We start from the raw sequence: 19314 nt of genomic DNA, 5'->3' as shown, positions 1-19314 counted from the left end.
CTCATGGATGAAGTTCCATTTAAAAAATTTTTCAACTGAAAGAATCTGGATTTAGTTTAGCATGTTATGATGAAATCACAGGTAAATAACAGAAGTTATATATACAGTAGGTAGAAATAGCAGGTGTTCAAGCTGTGTTTGTCAGCCGATATTTCTATTTTTACCATTGACGGCTCTCTGATGTCCTAGATTTTGAGTCCGCATCGTACCTGTTAAAAAAAAAGAAAAGAAGCCTTTTTTTGAGGTTTAAAAAAAATTCACTTGCTTGCACAAAACATTAATTTAAATTCAAAGCAGTTGACTTTAACATTTTGATATGAGAAATTAACTTGATTCATGATAAACAAAATTAGTTTTATTATCTTCTGGGATCTCGAAATTTCGTTATTTTATGCATTTTAGATAAATTAAAGGATTAAGTGTTTATGGGTTGAGAACATTTCCCTACTTCTGACACTATTTAAACCGTGTTAACTCTGGATTATCTGACAAATGTTCTGTCACAATGCTAAAATTGTCTTTCTTAGCCCATGGAAAGCTGATGTTTTTGGAGATACATACATTTGTTACCTTGCACATAACCTTTGAATAGTTAGTTGGATTACATGTGTTTCAGTTTTTTTTAAATGATGATGCTGTTCTTTCTGTTATCATTATTTTATTGCTTACATGTAAAATAGAAGCAAATAAATGCCAATTTTTAGCCTTCTACCTTATTTTGTGTTTTCCAGGATGAAAACGAAGTATCTCTCTATATCATTAAATATCCATGAAGCCAGGCCTTTAAACAGTAGCAGACTCTTAGGTTTATTTGTTGGGATTTTACTTCAGCTAGGGACCTTTTCCTTTGTCTTTTGTAATATTGTGGCATCACTTGGATGTAATTGGTCTAATAATTTAGTTTCATGAAGGTTTAATGTCCAAAACCTCTAGTGAAAATGGCTGATAGAAGATGCAGTTTGCGGCGGTACCCGACACCTTTGCTCTCCATTTGTCAGAATTAGAGTTTACTGGTCAAATGTGATTTTGATAATGCCAGGCGACCTTAACACATGGGCTCTTCTGCCCCCTTAACCCAACCCCCTACCTCCTTTTTTTGGGGGGATATTTGACCTTGTCTGTAACAGCTATTAGGGATACCCCTTTTACATGAAATTGCCTTGTGTATTATAGCAATCTCTCATTAATAATTTGCCCAGATACACCCAATCCTAGCCCTCACTCTATCTACATCTATGAATACACTGCTCCGCCTGGCAGTCCCGCTCTCTCTTTTTTGGTGACATTTATAAAAGTTTCATTGCAGCAATATAAAACATTACATGTCACGCTCTCATGAATCATTTGTGTCACGGATCATTGCTTCAGAGCCAGACCAGGCCAGCGCTAACGGGGGATGTTAATGGGAAGCAATGCTCCGTCTTCAGCGAGTCTCTGTTTTCATTTGTGACAGACACACCAAGTGGTTAAGCTGATAACATGCCCAATATGTCATACGGAATTAGTTTTTTTCTTTTTAAATTGATGATTATGATTTGCTGGTGTGTGCTTTTGCGAGTGTGACTTTTATTTTTCCACCAAATTATGGGGTCCAAATGAGAACAAAAAAAACCACATAAATATGGTCTCCTGTGAGGACGTTTTAATAGATTTATGTTTTTCACAAGAACAGGAAAGGTTAAGCATGTATAATGGAGGGGATTAAAGTTCAGGAAATAAATGAATGTCCTCTCAGTTTTAACATCAGAAGGACATGACTCAGTGGAACCTTACCTTGCTAAGTGGAAGCAGCCATGCATCAAGTGTTTTCCCATTTGAAGAAGGGGGGGTTAAAGTGTTCCTGTAATTCTCACATTTGAAGCACTGGATCTCTTTGTAGTTGTTTTGTCTCTCTTTTCGGTAGTATTGCAAAGCTTTGTGGTCGTATTGCATCACTTTTTGGTTGTTTTGGATCTCTTTGTGGTCATTTTGTCTCTTTGTGGTTGTTTTGGTTTTTTGTGTCTCTTTGTGGTTGTTTGACTTTCCAATAAGAAACTTCCCACTTCGCACAGAGGCTCTGGACCAGGGGCCCCTGGGCCTGTACCGGGACGCCTGTTCAGTCATCCCTGGATGGAACTAACAAGCCAATTACCCACCATGTCACCTTCTGACTCTGGGGAAGGACCCTCTGGCCTCGCCTCTGTTCAAGTGCTTTTTGCCTTCAGGGTTTCCTCTCTTTATCATTGAGAAGCACATTCTTTATTTGATCAGATGTGCAATACTGTCAGTCAAAGTACGTGAGTGATGCATAAAATTATAGTCTCTACCTTGACATGTAGCTGAAGTTTGCATGAATGCCTGCCTGCGTGATGAATGAAAGGTAATTACTGCAACGTGACATTAGACTTGAAAAGGGAATATTGTTTGCAAGTCTCACACTAAAGAGAAAACTTTATTGTGTATCTCTTGCTAACTATACCAGCTTCCCCACCAATGAAAAGGACAGCCATTAGTGGCAATATGGCCCTGTAAATGGCAGCCAACCATTAATGAGAGAATCACAGTCTGTGAATGAGAGGGAAAAAAAGACTCCCTCATTGCTGAACTTTATCTTCTCCAATTCTGTCTGATCTATATCAACTGCTCCGTGGAGAGTAAGGCCTGCGAGGAAAACGTTTAAGGGGAAACTACGAGATTCAATTTAGATTGTCTGCCTCCAAACTGCATCCCCAATGCTTTTATTACATGAATGGAATGAAGCACACTTTACACACTTATTTTTCCATTTGAGTGTTTGATAACCTAAAATCTTTGAAACTGTAGTCACACTGGTGTTTAGTTTTTATTAAGGTACACAGTATGACACTTGAAAAGGAAAGGGAGTAGGGGAATTCGGTGGAATTTGTTTATTCATGTATTATATTATATAATGTAATTTGAGAGAAAGAGAAAAATATAAATATTTTTTTTTCTTTTTCTGATCTGCAAAGTCAGTAATCCACTGAGGACCATGAGTATATGTAGGAGATTTATTGGCAAGCCATCAAACAGTTCACTCTGAAACCAAGTGCTGGATTGACTAACAGACTAACTTAAAATGAAACAAAACCAGCAAGCCTGTGAATGACACCCAGTGAGCCCATTTAGTTGTTTTAGGCACTTGCACAACTTAAGTACATCATAGTTCTGTGTGATGATAAATTAATCTAGTTTTGACAGTTACTGTAAGAGCGGGAGGCTGACCTTTGACCACAGCGTTAGTCTTCTGCATGAACTCGTATCTGCTCCGCTGCAGTGTTCTTGGGCAAGAGTGCCTACAGGCTGACTGTGACCTCTGACCTTTCTGTGGAGGCAGGCAAACATGAACAGAATTTTTAAATTGGTGTCAGTAGAAAGAAAGTACAGTTTTACACTATTGAGTTTCTGCTGGGTTGGGAGCTGATTGGAGCGACTACTTCACTTTGTTTCCTCAAACAATGTTTCATTATATAAACTTGCAACCGCAAATAAGTTAAGAGGTATATCAACATAATAAGGCAACATTTTTAATGAACACATTTGGCAATTTGCATAATATTCATCCTGAATGTAAATTACTCAAAATACAGTACTTTGTAGATGTTTGCTGGAGTGGTGTTTAATAATCTACTGCTGTAGTTGGATTGTAACACCTACCATTAATTTGATTGTTGTGGTAAAAAATGTATACTGGTACTTGAGCTGTCTTAAATGCTGAGCTCTGACACTGCAAGTCCTAGATCACTTTATGCTCTTGTTGTTTGGGTGATATCCTGAGGGAAACTTCAGTTCTGCTCTCTTCTTTGTCTGTTTTTTTATTGTTTAAAACTGAATCTGAACTCCAGATAATTATTATTTTACTTAAAAAATAAAAATTGGATACAGGAATACAATTTGTCTCACCAAGGCCTGCATTGGTACAATTTGTATTGAAAAAAATATCTGACATGAATATTAACAGTCCACTAAAAGTAGCAGCAACAAAAAAAATGTAAATTTTCTGGAAGCAATATCATTAACATTTTTCATTACCTTTTTTTAAAAGTGTGTGTGTGTGTGTGTGTGTGTGTGTGTGTGTGTGTGTGTGTGTGTGTGTGTCCACTGATAAATAAGATGGGCATAACTCACAAGTCCCATTAAAAGTGAATGAGGTTTTGGAAGGCCTTGAGCAAAAGGAAAAAGTAGATAAATTGACTTGTGGGCTTGAGGTGATTGGGCACAGACTACCTGGTAAAAAAAAAAAAGGACTACTTCCCTCTAATACTAGTGTTGCCAAACAACCCAATCAAATACATGGTCTTGTTTCGAATCACATTCACACCTCACCCACAGCATGTTCTGGAGCTTATACTCTTTACAGCTCCTGCAGGCTTGAGTTGTGCTCACAAGTTGGGTTTTAAGATCTCACTTTTGAGCCAAATGAGGCTTTGGTTGCATAAAATTTGGATTTGATACGTCACTTTGAGATTACTTGGATTAATTCTCAGTGGGTGTCACTATGAATTAATTATGAAGAGCTGCTTCTACTGTACTGACAAAATAAGACAAGATAACAGATGACTAAAAATCACATTAATGAACCATTTACCAGATTGTATGTCATGATAATTCTACATTTTCCTCTCGTTGCTGTGTTGGCTGTAGTTATCAGATGTGTGTCTTGGCGCTAGAGTGTAACAGTGGCAAAGAAAATCAGTTGGCCGGCAAAGTTTTGGGCAACTCTTACGCACCAGCTGGCTGCTTACAAGACTTGGCCCCTGTAGCTGATAAGCAGATTCAACTTCACAGATTCCACAAATGGCCTTTGAGAATATCTTATCTGCATTGATAAACCTCAGTATATATTGAAAATAAGATGTTTGCTTACATATCTCTCTCTTTGGACCAAAATAAAGGGCAGCACAACAAAGGGCATCCAAATATTTATTTATGTTAGCAGTTTGGGGACACCTGGGCACATAGGCTGTTTTTGGCTGGTTTGTTTGGTTTACATGACCTTTCTTTCAGCTGTTCCTGTATACAGTAGTTAAGTTCACCATACTCAGTGTAGGGAACAAAATAAACACTTATTTTTACAGAAAATATTGCTTTTTTAAGGCCGGCTACACACTGCCTGCGTGGCGTTTCTGTTGCATTGGTATTTTTCAACCTGGACCCTATTTTCCCATGCATTTGTGTCCAAGTTGCTAAAGTGAACAAAAATCTTTAAAATTGGCCCAGTATTAAGCGAGCGAACCAGGCTGCAATGTAACCCTGTAGGGCAAATGCACACCGACGAAGTACGTCCACTAAAAGTGCTGTTTTTGCGACTGACAGTCCAGATTGTTATAATCAATCAATCAATCAATTAATGTTGTGTCACATGGCATCGTACGAGGTACAATTCCAGTGAAATCTTATCCCATCAGCTCCTTTTAACTTGTGCATGATTCATCATAAAGCCGAATGTGGATGTCAAGAGTCACCAGGTTAAATGTCACTGATGCTACACGATCCAGCCAAGTGTCTAAGTGAAAAATAATGAAAATTTACCAAGTCATTGTCATTTTTCCAGTTGTCGTCGGTATGTTTCTTTAGACCAGTTGGACCATGACCAATTTTACTCCTACCTTTTTACAAAGAAGCAGTTCAAATTCTTTGCAATTTACTCTCACCTGAATGTTCAGAAATGTGTCCCAGACAATAAACTGAGGGGTTTGAATTGGGTACATTTTCAACAAGGCTACCCTTTCGTAATTAAATGGTACAAATAATAGCTGCCATTTGATATTTGAGTAGAAACAATGGCCATTATGACATTTAGGGTAAAAGTGTGTAAAAAAAAAAAAAGAAAAAAAAAAAGAGATATTACACATTCATAGTCATGGGTATTACACTCTTCCTTTCCCCATCATCGCTGCAGCACCTGTGCCCTCTTTCCTCTCACAACTCAAGTATTTCCAGCTGTGTGTGTGTGTATGTGTGTGTGTGTGTGTGTTTGTGTGTGTGTGTGTGTGTGAGAAAAATGCCTGTGGCTTAATAAAGGTCACTCACCTTAAGTCCGATACATCTCTTTAAATCTATTTCATGTACTTTCCCGTGAAGTTATTTTGACTTTATGGAAGACTTGTTACAGGTAATGTTATTTGACATTGCCCTTTTAGGGATGTTTTGCATCCTGGAATACATAGAAACATAAAAATACAGCTGCTTCAAATGCTATCAATGTCATTGAGGACATGGTTAGTAATAGTGTTGTACTGGACTGCAGTATATCTTTTATCTTACCAAAAAATACATTTTAACAAAATGTAGCACTTTCAAACATAATATATACACACATAGCAAAAACAATGTATTAAAGTTAAAAAAAAAATACTAATACTCTGCAGTAGATTGTACAGGTGTACTTAATAAAGTGGCCACTGAGTTTACGTCCGCCATCTGCCTCGACCACCTCCTGCAACTTCTGCACTGTACAAAAATGTCGTGATCCCTTCACTCGTTGTCTGGGAACATAACCCAAGCAGCCATTACATTTGTCATCACAATGTACTTGGGAAAACAAATTACTAGGACATAATAAACGTAATTACCAGGAGACAGAGTTGGTGTATGACTGGATTAATGACAGGCTTTGTGAAGGGCTTTGTTCTGTTTTAAGTAGAAAAGTGCTATCTAAGTGCAGCCCATTTACCATGTAACCAAAGACGGGTTGCATTCTGACACATGCGAAGACAAATGATGCCATGTTTTGGTAAGTTATAGGTGGAGTTGGATTGTTGCCCCAAAACAAGACATCAGAGCCCAACTGCCGACAGCGTTATGCAGCGTAATTATGGAACCCACAGAACTTCTAGGCAAGACCCGCCCTTCAATAGCATTCGCACACTACTATTGGCCAGACGTCCATTCTTACGCAAGGTTACATAACCCGATTTGTTCAGGTTCTATCCCCTGACCAATCGGCTATTCTAACCTTAACCACTCGAGGTCAATGCCTAACCCCAACCAATCGAGCTGCTTCGTAGGGTGGGACTTGCCTAGAAGTTACGTGGGATCCATAATAACGCCGTTATGCAGCATGTAGAAATTACCACAGTACAGGTGAACATTTTAAATCCTCCCGAGTTGTTTCTTTTACTTATTTACTTTTCATTAGGCAAACTGTGAATGACATTTACTTTTATATGCTCGTGCTGAGTTATGTAATCTGTAAGGAGAACTGTTGCCTCTGTGTGAGTTTGGATAACATCCATTTATTATGCATACCGCTTTCTGAATCACAAACAGCATCCTAAGATATAAAATTTGTTTTGGTTTAATTTGCTTCCCAGTCGCTCTTGAAAAATCATTACCTGATTTTCAGGCAGTCAAAGGCAGGTAGTGTATGCATCTCTGTGCTTTACCTTTTTATTCCAGTCTCACTGTGAGTCACAAACATAACATCACCTCATTTTTGTTGCATAATAACTGACATCAACCCTGTTGAAAATGTCTTATTGAGAATTGCAACAGCATCTGACATCAGTTAATTAAATCAAAATCCAAACAGCCACGACTAATAATGTATAGGGCTGTCAAACTAAAACAAATGTCTTAATCACGATTAATCACAGAATTTCAACAGTTAATTGCGATTAATCACATGTTTTATCACATGATTAAAATTCAATTATTTTCTTTATCAATGTAAACCTTACCAGTGTATTTTGATTGGGAATAAAATGAATGCAAAGAAAGTTACTTTATGAACTTGACTTTTAGATTTATTTGATTATTTCAAATCAAAAGATGTGCTACGAGACTGAGGTAACACAATCAATGTTTTCAGAAATATAGCTTGCCTTAAAGGTCCAATATGTAATATATTTACTGTAATAAATCCAGAAATGACCCCAATGCGTCATCAGATATTAAGGAAACATGCTAAGTTGAAATACTATTTTTTCTGACAACAATGCTAATGCCAGTATTTTCTCCTTTTGAAATTTCCGTTCCGTGTGTTTTGGCCTGTTTGTTGTTATCAACTGCCCAGTTTGACAGCCAGGCCGGGTTGCCAGATATACCTGTAAAAACGTAAAAATCCAGCGTGCTACAGCTTTGAGGTTAGTACAGCCATAAAAGCAGCAAACGAACGAACAGGATCAATGGAGATTGATTTGACCGGACAAAAAAACGGCATGTTTTTAATAGTTCTAATAGACCAGAGACGTTACAAACCCATCTGGGTAAATATTGGAGATGTATTTGAAAGATGGAGACAGCTTAGAGCCCAAAAGGACACCGAGTTGGCTAATTTCCTACTGAACAGGTAAGCATTAGCTTCAGGCTAATTTATCATGGCTACAAGGGACAAGCATTTTATGTCATTTCAACATTTGTGTACTCACATTGAATTATATAGCTAGAGTACCCAAGTTGGTTACTCGCAAAAACAATTGAGACACAGCCAGTAAAGTGATCCCGACTGGTCCTGGCTAATGCCACCATGCTAACTCTGCTAACTGTTAACGTTACCAGGACCAGGCAAGCAGTCTGGGGAGGAGGGGGCGGTGGAGACGAGTCTCTCCAGTATTTTGAATTTGTACTGCAGTAACTATTTTAAACACTAGCTGTCAGTATTACATATTGCACCTTTAAGTTTGCTTTTTAAAAATGTAAAAATTATACAGCAAAATTGCATGCACAAGATGTCAAAATGGTCTACGGTTAGTTGCCACCCATTTCGCAAGCACTTCAGTTAATTATTTCAATTTTGTTTCAACCACAGGTCTGTAGCGCCTTGCACTGTCCAAAATAGTGCTTTTAGTCCACTAGCATCAACCTGATTAGCTGTACTAGCTGCATGCTTAGCCCGTAGATGGTAGCTTAAACTTGATGTGCTTCAGTGATATTTTAGTTCCATTTCACACAAGGTGCATATTGCTTTTGACTGGAACCGCCTGGGAGTTCTTAAAGTAAAACGCGCCATTTAGAACTGTGTTGTTCATCTCCACGGCTGCAGCAGAAGGTAGGAAGTGTCTGTGGCTTGACAACAAGTAAAGGTGCCTTAAAGGGTCAAAATAGTAGCAGCCAAAAGATTCTAGAGCGTAGGCTTAGCGACTCTTCGTAGCAAAGATTATTTGGTAACCGCACCAGTGACAATGTAAAGTAAAGAATCTTTGGTGCGCGCGATTAACGTGATGAACACAATTCATCATTAATCTCATCTCGATTAACATGTTAATGCTGACAGCCCTAATAATTAAATAAGTTGGATAGGTTGGGATTTCCCGAAAGATTTTTTTTTTTTAGGCTGCAACAAACTGAAATATAAATATTGTGTGACACATTATTTTTTTATCATAATTTTAGCTTCACAGACTTCATGATTATAATTAGGGTTGGGCATCGTTTGGATTTTAACGATTCTGATTCCAATTCCAATTCTTCCTTTCGATTCCGGTTCTTATCGATTCCAGATTCCAATTCTTGGGGGGTGGAGTTGAAATGGGTCACGGGTTGGAATCTGTAATTTTTGAAACGATTCCAAGTAGGAATCTGTTCTCGGTGCCCAACCCTAATTATGATCACAACAATTGGAATCTAATTTACAAAAGAAAAGGAATTGCAGAACAAACACAATACAACACAATAATGTTAACTCAAGGTCCACTTACTAGCTTTTCCTGGAGCTTTGAGCCTCATTTTATGACCCTAAAGTTGCTGCAGCCTCCATTCTGGTCTTAAAGCAGAAGATTGACGTTTTTGGAAATAGGCTAATTGGCTTTCTTGCTGGGATCTCGATGAGAAGATTGATACCATTCTCATATCTGTCCATTTATATGAAGCCAGTTTAGCTTAGCATAAAGACTGGAAAACTTGAAACAAGGGAAAATAGCTAGCCTGTTTTTATCATCTTTGGACAACATAAATTCAAAGCTTTTTAAATGTTGGTTCAAATAAAACTGAACCCGTTACAACAGCGTTTGTGTCTGTATAACCAGATCCTCTCACTTAAAAAGTAATACTGCTACATTTCTAAGAGACAGCCTTTAGCACTCAAATCTGCCATTTTATCATAACATGTCAACACACGTTTTGCCTTGATCAAGTACATATTCAGCAGTGCCTTCATTTACATGACATCAAGCTGAGTTTCCCCCCAAATCTGGCAGATTCACAATTTTGCAAATAGCTGTTGTTTTATGGTAATACAGCTCATTACTTTGTATTGATCGGTTGAATAGTTTGAAAACTGCAAAATACAAGCGTGCCTTTTTCTGAAGTGGTGCATTAGGAGCATTTCATCCTGATTTTTACAATCTGCCACTTGATGATTTCACACACTAATCCGGAGCATTAGGTGCAGCATGTCGTGTTTTCACTAAAGCATCATTCCATTATTCATAAATGAAAATGTAGAGTAAATGGGATGAACGGATGGAAACTAAGGTGAAGTAATCCGGTCATATAAAGCAGAGAGGCAGTGAAGCAGCTTCTCATATAAATCAGATATATTTTAAACTTAAATTAAGATTCTTTTGTTTTATCAAAACCAATGTAATTTGAAGAACAGTAGAAGGCCACATTTACACCTAGTTTCAGTGTGTACTGTAAATGAAGCACATGAAAAACATGAGCTGTGGTCGCTACGTAAACAGGTAGAACGTGTAACGCAGAATATACAGTACTTTAAACATATTGAGGTGGCTTCTGTCTTTTATATACAATTTCTGCTTTTCAAAAATGATTTTTCAAACATAATGGTAGGGTAGAAGTCATGGTTAATCTTTACATACAGCCAATATTTACTGGATTGATATTCTGCTATTCTGACTTCTGCTACTGGAGAAAAGTTAGTTTAAGGTGATGAGTTGTTAAAGGAAGAGTTGGACATTTTGGAAAGTACACTTATTTGTAATTATTATTTGTAACATTTATTTGCTTTTATAAGCGACCTCTTTCCAGACAAGAGACCTCCATTGGTGGAGGCAATTAGAATTTTTATTAAAGTATTATAATTCTTTAGAACTTATAGTGAAGTTTCCACAAATCCCCCACTAGTCATACATGTTTGAAAAGCCTACAAATGAAAAGACTTTAAAATATGTTAATCCATGCCGAATTTCATTAAACAAAATTACTAAACTGGTGTGGCTTATAAGCCAATAAAGTTTTGCCCTTTTTTGTTTTTAAACTAGAGATTTGGTGTTATAGGCTATAAATAAATCATGACCGGAATGGAGATGTGTGGCTGGGTTTTGCATAGTAATGAAATACACATCTCCCTTCAAAAAGGTTACCATTTTTAGATAAGATAATTTGAAAAAATAATCATTACCTTAAGATTACACAATTCTTTCCAGGTTTGCCAGCAAGTTTCGAGCTGACCGTCTGGATTTTTCTTTTGAGGAAAACTGCTTAATATATCTCCCTGCAGGGGAAACATATATAATGGGAATAATGGGAAACGCTGTTATGCATTTGCAAAGTGCAGAACATATGTTGTTCCCTAAAACAGCATACTGTACTGATTTAAATATAAATCCTACAACAGATAATAGACAAAAAATCATGTGAATGTATGCACGTTTGCACACTTGTGCATCTGTGATTCATGTGTTTAGCATATTGGGATTTATGTGTGTGCAGTAACTTTGCTTTTGTGGATGTGAGTTTTTCTGTGCTACATGTTTTTGGGTTGCATTGCTCTGTATTTATCACATGCATATCTTGTTGATTTATTGATCAGCCACACTGAAGCTGGCAATCCAAAACATTTTGGATGTTTATTTTTTTCAGTTTTGTGGCTGATATTTATATTTTGGCTTTTTTTTTTTTTTATCTTTTAGTGCAGATAGACAGGGAAGAGGGGAGAGAGAAGGAATGGCATGCAGCAAATATTTTGACAGTTTTGAATCCATCCAGTCACAGCTAAAATAAAATCATGTCGAACAGAAAAACATGAAAGAAGTGGATCAAATCTGGTGAAAATCCTCTGTGAAAGTGCCCTCATGCAAGTACAAGGAAAGGTCACCACACTTGTGTGACCGCTGCACACCGGACAGATTAGTCCTGACATTTGCTGCACGGCAACATATTTAGCTCGGCAGATGAAAATGGAAACGAGAATGATTGATGTCAATAGATTATACCTATCACCGTGCCATAGATCATTACCTCCCAAAGAGATACGGGGGATTTTGACCCCCTCAATGCGGTTGCCATGGCAATATGGCCATTCGGTCAAAGTGATGCTGACAACTTTTTTTTGCTCAAAGCGCCAGTCCTGACCACGTGAAGATATTAAATAATATTGAAGATGACACACCAGTTTAGCACTACACATTCACGTGTTTGCCACAGTATATATTACATGCTTCATGTGTTGTGCGGTTCTGTCTGATATGTGCTAGTAGAGTTAAATGACGCGTCTCATATGCCTTCCGCTGCACTGCTTTGGCGATGAGTTTTGGATTTCTGTCTTCTCTTGAGATGAATCATACACTAGTTAATTTGGTACAAATGATGCAATAATCTGCCACCTGGGGAGAAGGGCTTGGGAATCCATAGAATATGATCGACTTGCTTTGACATGAAAAGTTATGTAGAGAAATGGCCCTGTGACTAATATATTATTGACCTTATTGGTAGTACAATTTAGTCGTGCTCTTTTGAACAACTCCTTTTAGTGTTGATTCTGTCTCCCCCTGCAGACCATTACATCCCTCTCCCATGGTTTGGGCTGCATGTAATGACTGCAGTCAGACCATGATTTTTCAGTTTCTTTACACAGTTGGTGTTTGATTCTGAAGTTTCTTCTGTCCTATTCACTGTAATGAGTGCAGAAAGTGGCAAAGGTGATGCAACAGAAACGGGAAGAAAAAACGTGGGAAGCAAATTTGTTTTTAACTTGCACAACCCTTTATTTGATTTTTATCACTATGCTCCACTCTGAGATAATAGATTTCTTCTCCCCCCACTGTTTTTAGCATATATATATATATATTTCAAATGTGATATCAAAATATACTAAAATATCAGCTTGTATGCTGCGAAAACATAAATCTTTATCCACAAAAGGGTTTTATGTGTCCAAAAAAAGGCACACAGCCAATTGAAAGTCTCTCTCTGTGTTATTGTGTGATGAGTAGTTGAGAGGCCAACATTACACTCTGATTGGTTTATTTAAGTGTGCCAGAGTGATAGCACATTCAGGGATGGTCATTTTCAAATGATCACTGTAATCACACACTTGTTGTAATTGGCGATCTGACGCGACAGCAATTGCAATCAAATCACAGGATAGGCAACACTGACAATTATTCATTGAATGCATGTGAATTGAAGGCATTTGTGTTGATTTTTTTTAGTGGTGGTCCTGATTGTTACTGGTGTCTAAATGCAGTTTTAGTAGCACTTTGCTTCCCAATTGTGTAATTCAGTAATGGAATGCCAACCAAGATATATTTTTGTCTATATGTCTTGTTCTTTTTATTTTGTTTATTGGTGCAAAAACAAAATGGAAGTGACTTTACAGGTATGACAATGATAGAAACAGGAAAAAGGATATATGTATGTGTGTATGTATATAGTACTATATATATATATATATATATATATATATATATATATATATATATATATATATGTATAGAACTTGACATGATTAATAGATAATCAAGTGGGTATCGTTCAGTTACATTTTTATAAGATCAAACATCCCTTTTTGATTTATGATACTTATGCAGAATATCAGCAGAAGAAACATAATTTATATATTATAATATAAAGATTATGGAAATTTTTATTTGACTCCGACTTCTAAACCTCATGTTATCTTAAATAATCTTAGATGCACATACTCTTTGCCACATTGCCCATTATTTGTTATTTGCTACACTCCAGTACTTTCATTCATAAAAAGATATACTGTAGTCACCGCCTGTAAGAAACCTGTTACACATCTACATTAGTCTCTCTCTGTCACGCTTGCATATACAGTACTGTGCAAAAGTCTTATGCAGGTGTGGAAAACATGCTGTAAACTAAGAATGCTTTCAAAAATATAAATAATTTTATTTATATTTACAAAATGCAAAGTGAGCAACCAAAAAACATCTAAATCACATCAATATTTGGTGTTACTACCCTTTGCCTTCAAACCAGCATCAATTCTTATAGGTACACTTGCAAAATGTCAGGGAACGTTGAGGATCGTTAACTCAGTAGTCGGCCAAGGAAACTTAGTGCAGCAGATGAAAAACACATCAAGCTTATTTCCCTTCGAAATCGGAAGATGTCCAGCAGTGCCATCAGCTCAGAACTGGCAGAAACCAGTGGGACCCAGGTACACCCATCTATTGTCCGGAGAAGTCTGGCCAGAAGTGATCTTCATGGAAGAGTTGCAGCCAAAAAACCATACCTCCGACATTGAAACAAGGCCAAGCAGCTCAACTATGCACGAAAACATAGGAACTGGGGTGCAGAAAAATGGCAGCAGGTGCTCTGGACTGATGAGTCAAAATTTGAAATATTTGGCTGTAGCAGAAGGCAGGTTGTTCGCAGAAGGGCTGTAGAGCGGTACAATAATGAGTGTCTGCAGGCAACAGTGAAGCATGGCGGAGGTTCCTTGCAAGTTTGGGGTTGCATTTCTGCAAATGGTTGGAGATTTGGTCAGCATTTATGGTGTCCTCAATGCTGAGAAATACAGGCAGATACTTATCCATCATGCAATACCATCAGGGAGGCGTATGATTGGCCCCAAATGTATTCTGCAGCAGGACAACGACCCCAAACATACAGCCAAGGTCATTAAGAACTATCTTGAGCGTAAAGAAGAACAAGACGTCCTAGAGGTGATGGCATGGCCCCCACAGAGCCCTCATCTCAGCATCATCGAGTCTGTCTGGGATAACATGAAGAGACAGCCTACATCCACAGAAGATCTGTTAGTTCTCCAAGATGTTTGGAACAACCTACCAGCCAAGTTTGTTCAAAAACTTTGTGCAAGTGTACCTAGAAGCATTGATGCTGTCTTAAAGGCAAAGGGAAGGTCACACCAAATATTGATTTGATTTAGATTTCTCTTCTGTTCATTCACTGCATTTTGTTAATTGATGAAAATAAACTATTAACACTTCCATTTTTGAAAGAATTCTTAGTTTACAGCATTTTTTCATACCTGCCTAAAACTTTTGCACAGTACTGTGTATATATACAGTAGCAGTTTCTACCGTTTTCCTTCAGGGCACGTTGTTAAGTGTTGGCATACGCAGGCTGCATCTCTGTAAATGAGAACATTGCTATGTTCCTGTTCACCTCACCTAAATGAAACCGTTTCTAAGGGGAGTTGGTGGGTTGATTTGACAGTCAAGTCAGCCACTGTGCATGTGAAATAAAGAAATGTACTCTCTTTATATGTTTATGTAGTAATTTAGCCATCTAATCATGTTGTAGTAAATTAGTTCTGCTTTTAAACTCACTAATGTATTCCACAGTTTTCCTGCAGCAGAATAGCTGGGACATGAGTCACTCTCCCGTCAAGAGTTTCTAACTCATCAATCACAATTTACTTAGTTTGGGTTTCAGTAGATGTCTCCATCCTGCCAAGAACAGAAAATTTGTAAGAAACATTTGGTGTGAAGTGAGAAAAAATCGAATATTGGCCCAAAATACAGGCGTCTGGCAGCTGAATACATTTTCTAAAGGGACTCGGGTTACAAGCAATGATTGGCTGTGACTGCGAGAGGACACAGTGAATGAATAAATTCCTTCTGCTGCTTTTCAGTATGGGACTTAAAGGAAAGATCCAGCGGCCGCTGTGAAACCTCTGCAACTTAATCAAACAGCTTGGACTTTAACCGTGACTCATTTTAGAAGTTCATGCAGGACTTGCATATCAAGCTACAGTATATGAATAATGGCCCTGCATATTATTTTCTCAAATTAGATTACATCAAGTATTAATTGAACTCATTTGGATTAAATTGAATTTGCTCAGCCATTTCCAGAGCGGATAGGAAGTGCTGTGCAGATGTTTTGGTTTGATATTTCTCTCCCTTCTGGGTGTAGATTTGATTGACAGATACTAGACTGCTGGGCTGGCCAGTGTGATGTAGGGTCAAGTGCAGAGACCATCTCAAGTACAGTTTGCAACCATAATAAACAAGAAAATTGTGTGGTTTGACTACTTCTTGACACAACTTTAGATACTTTAAATCCAAGACTTTTGCAGCACTGTGATCAAAACAGTCTCTGATTAGTTCATTCGGCCATGAGTTTATAGAAAAAAACAGTCAAAACTTATACTTAAAATACTAAAACTAATGTCTGTCAAAACAGAAATGGTGCTTAAGGAGGTGCAGCACATTAAACACTTAATGGTTGATACACTAAATGGCAAGTAAGTGGCATCCTCAAATGTAGTGCAAAATTAGTCACATTTGATTAATTTATGCCACTTATATTACATTTAATAACTGGGCCAAGTGGGTAACTGCCACAGGTTCACAGTGTGCGTTTTTGGTACAAATTTGGTGCAAATTTGTGAACATGCAGGGCTAAATTACAATATCAACATTACAGTAGACAAGGGGCATTAAACAGATCTTACATTATTACCTAATGTTGAGGCCCTGCATTGTGGAAGTTTTCATATTTTCAGTATTGAACTTTATATTCTCATTTGGTGCATGCCCCTATGTAATTCTGTTTTTCATGCATAGAAACTTGAGTATGACTGACTGGGTAGTCTGGATGATACGTCCTGCTAAAGGACACCTTGTGAAGACTCCTAAACCTTTAGGTAATGGGACGGTCCCTTTAACAACACCACCACCTTGGCACGACCCATAGTTATGATTAACGATTCCTCCCTCCCTGCAGATAATTACAGCTATTTGTATATTTCCTTATGTATGTAGTAGTTGGTTTGCTAATTTGTGATGTAGAAGTAATTGTCAGAAGACCAATTTGAGGATCCTTTATGATAAATGATGGTATCTATCGGAGCCAGCGGTGTGAAACTGGGTTATGACTAAGGTCACTCCAGATGGAGTTTGCGGGACTGTAGGTGCTTGCAAGTCAGTGTCATCAACATAGATCACGGAGCCCCCCGAATGACCGAGCTGCTCCGCCGCTTTTTAACTGCTGCTACAAAGACAGAGGAAGATGGAAGGAGAGGGTTGTGTTTTTGTGCGTTAGGTAAATGAGACAAAGAGGAGGAAGAAGTAGCTTTAAAGGCAGCCCTGACGGACTATTTGGTGTTTAAGAGCACAAGTAGTGGACTGGCTTGGACACCCTTCAGCGCCTCCTTGATTTATCATAAGTGGAACACGTTAACGCTGCATTTAGTGTAGCCAGAAACAGTACCCATCTTCCCCTCCGCTCCTACACCACCTCGTGGTCGTTATGTCATTTGTTTATGATCCACGGCTCTCTCATAATGGCCCGTTTGGCGTAATGCTATCCATCAGTCTTCCCAATGGCCTACTTTCACATAGACACCTTTCCCCCTCTTCTGTGATGCATTAACAGAAAAATGTGTTAAACCAACGATTGACTTTGAAATAGTGATATGAGGACGTAGGTGTGTTTTCAGAAAGGCAGAGTCATTGCCGCTCAAGAGGACCATAATGTGTTTTACGACTATTTGGCGAGTGCATCCGGCTTTATGTTTTTGCAAGATCTTAACGTGAGTGAGAGGGGAAGTTGAATGCATTCGGAAAAAAACTTTAGGTAATCGACACAGAGAGCTAAAAGTGGCTGTGAATCTATTTCAGATTCAGCACGCGTACCAGCAGTATAGCGGGCTAGTTGAGGCTTGTAAATGCCTGTCACTGCAGTACAAAAATCATACTTGTGTGTGTATTATCGGCCAAATGAAAAATGAACTTCTAATCTCTTATCTACTGGCATTTTGCATTTCAGCTGTTTGTTTTTGCCAGACTCTTCATAAAGTACATGCTCTTATCCTTCATTTTCACAAAAGTAGCTTGGTCACCTTGTTAAAATTCCTAATTTTATCTCAGGGCCATGGCTTGAAAATGTCAAGGTATCACATAAATCATGCTGCTATCTCACAGAGCGGCTTAAATGCTGAGCATTGTCATTGGGCAGAAGTAACTCCACATGAGCACAATACCTACTGACATTTTGGTGTCTGTAGCTAAGAGATCAGTGTCTGTTTTTCTAATAATGACCCGCAGAATTATTTGAGTCTTTTGAGAAAGTTATTGTGAGGGCGTAATATAAGGGTTTGACTGTTTTCATTTGGTGCGACATGGCCTGACCTCTTTTACAGGCCTACAGCCACTCTGGTTTGTGGAAATGTCATAACGCTCATGTGCCGATCACACAAGATCAGGTTGCAGCGCGTGGTGGGACTGAATGAGGCCAAACATAACAAAGCCAACCTTTACATGCTGATGCAGATGAGTGGCAGCAGATACAGATGTGTGGGAGGCAGGGAGGAGGGACTTGTGATGCTTCAATGACAGGTCGGAAGCATATTCTTAGCCCTTAAAGCATGCGATTCATTAAAATAAGTAATACATGTTGAAGAAAAGGAAGTAATTGCAGCTGCAGGCACTAAATAAAATGTTTTTTTCTCGATCACTTACGGACATTGTCCGAAGACTCACATGTAGCACACAACAGGAGATTGTCGGTGTCAGACACGTTCTGACTTACTAGAAATACTCTGTTTGGGTTAGGGGTGGCGACGAGTGGTGCCTGGTTAGAGCATGCAAGAGGCAGGACATGGCGCGGATTACACCATGGTCACGTAGCCGGTTTGTAATTTGGTCGTAAACAAGCGAGTCCCTTGCCATTCCTTGAAATTTTTTTGACAATTCCGGGGTTGGCCCTTACTGACAGAAGTTCCCAAATCTCATAGTCTCTCCAGACATTTAGACATTTTCGTTGTGTCCTTGTATAAATAACTCTTCTTTTTCTTCACCCCCGGATGTTTTTCTTCCTGTTTTGTGCCAGCCGCATGACAGAAACGTCATCAACACGCCCACTCGCTCAGAATCAGCTTTATTGGCCAGGTTTGCGTAAACAAACAAGGAATTTGACTCCGGTTAATCTTTGCTCTCAAAGTACAACACTCACTTAACATATAAAGAATAAAAACAGAAAGGACAGTAAGAAATACAAAAAAAATACTGTTAAGTATACAGTATAAACAATACAGTAGAATCACTGTGAATTATCCGGACAATGAGCTGCTCTATTCACACATGGGCTCAGTCGGACATTACACAGACTTTGTACTTGAAGCTGGCAGGTTAAAGTCTGTTCAATGCCCGATCCAACTGATACAGACATTTCAGTTCTCATGTACAGCTC

The sequence above is a fragment of the Sander vitreus genome, chromosome 24 (assembly GCF_031162955.1).
Source record: "Sander vitreus isolate 19-12246 chromosome 24, sanVit1, whole genome shotgun sequence".
Lineage (NCBI taxonomy): Eukaryota > Metazoa > Chordata > Actinopteri > Perciformes > Percidae > Sander > Sander vitreus.
Note: the sequence above shows the minus strand (reverse complement) of the source record.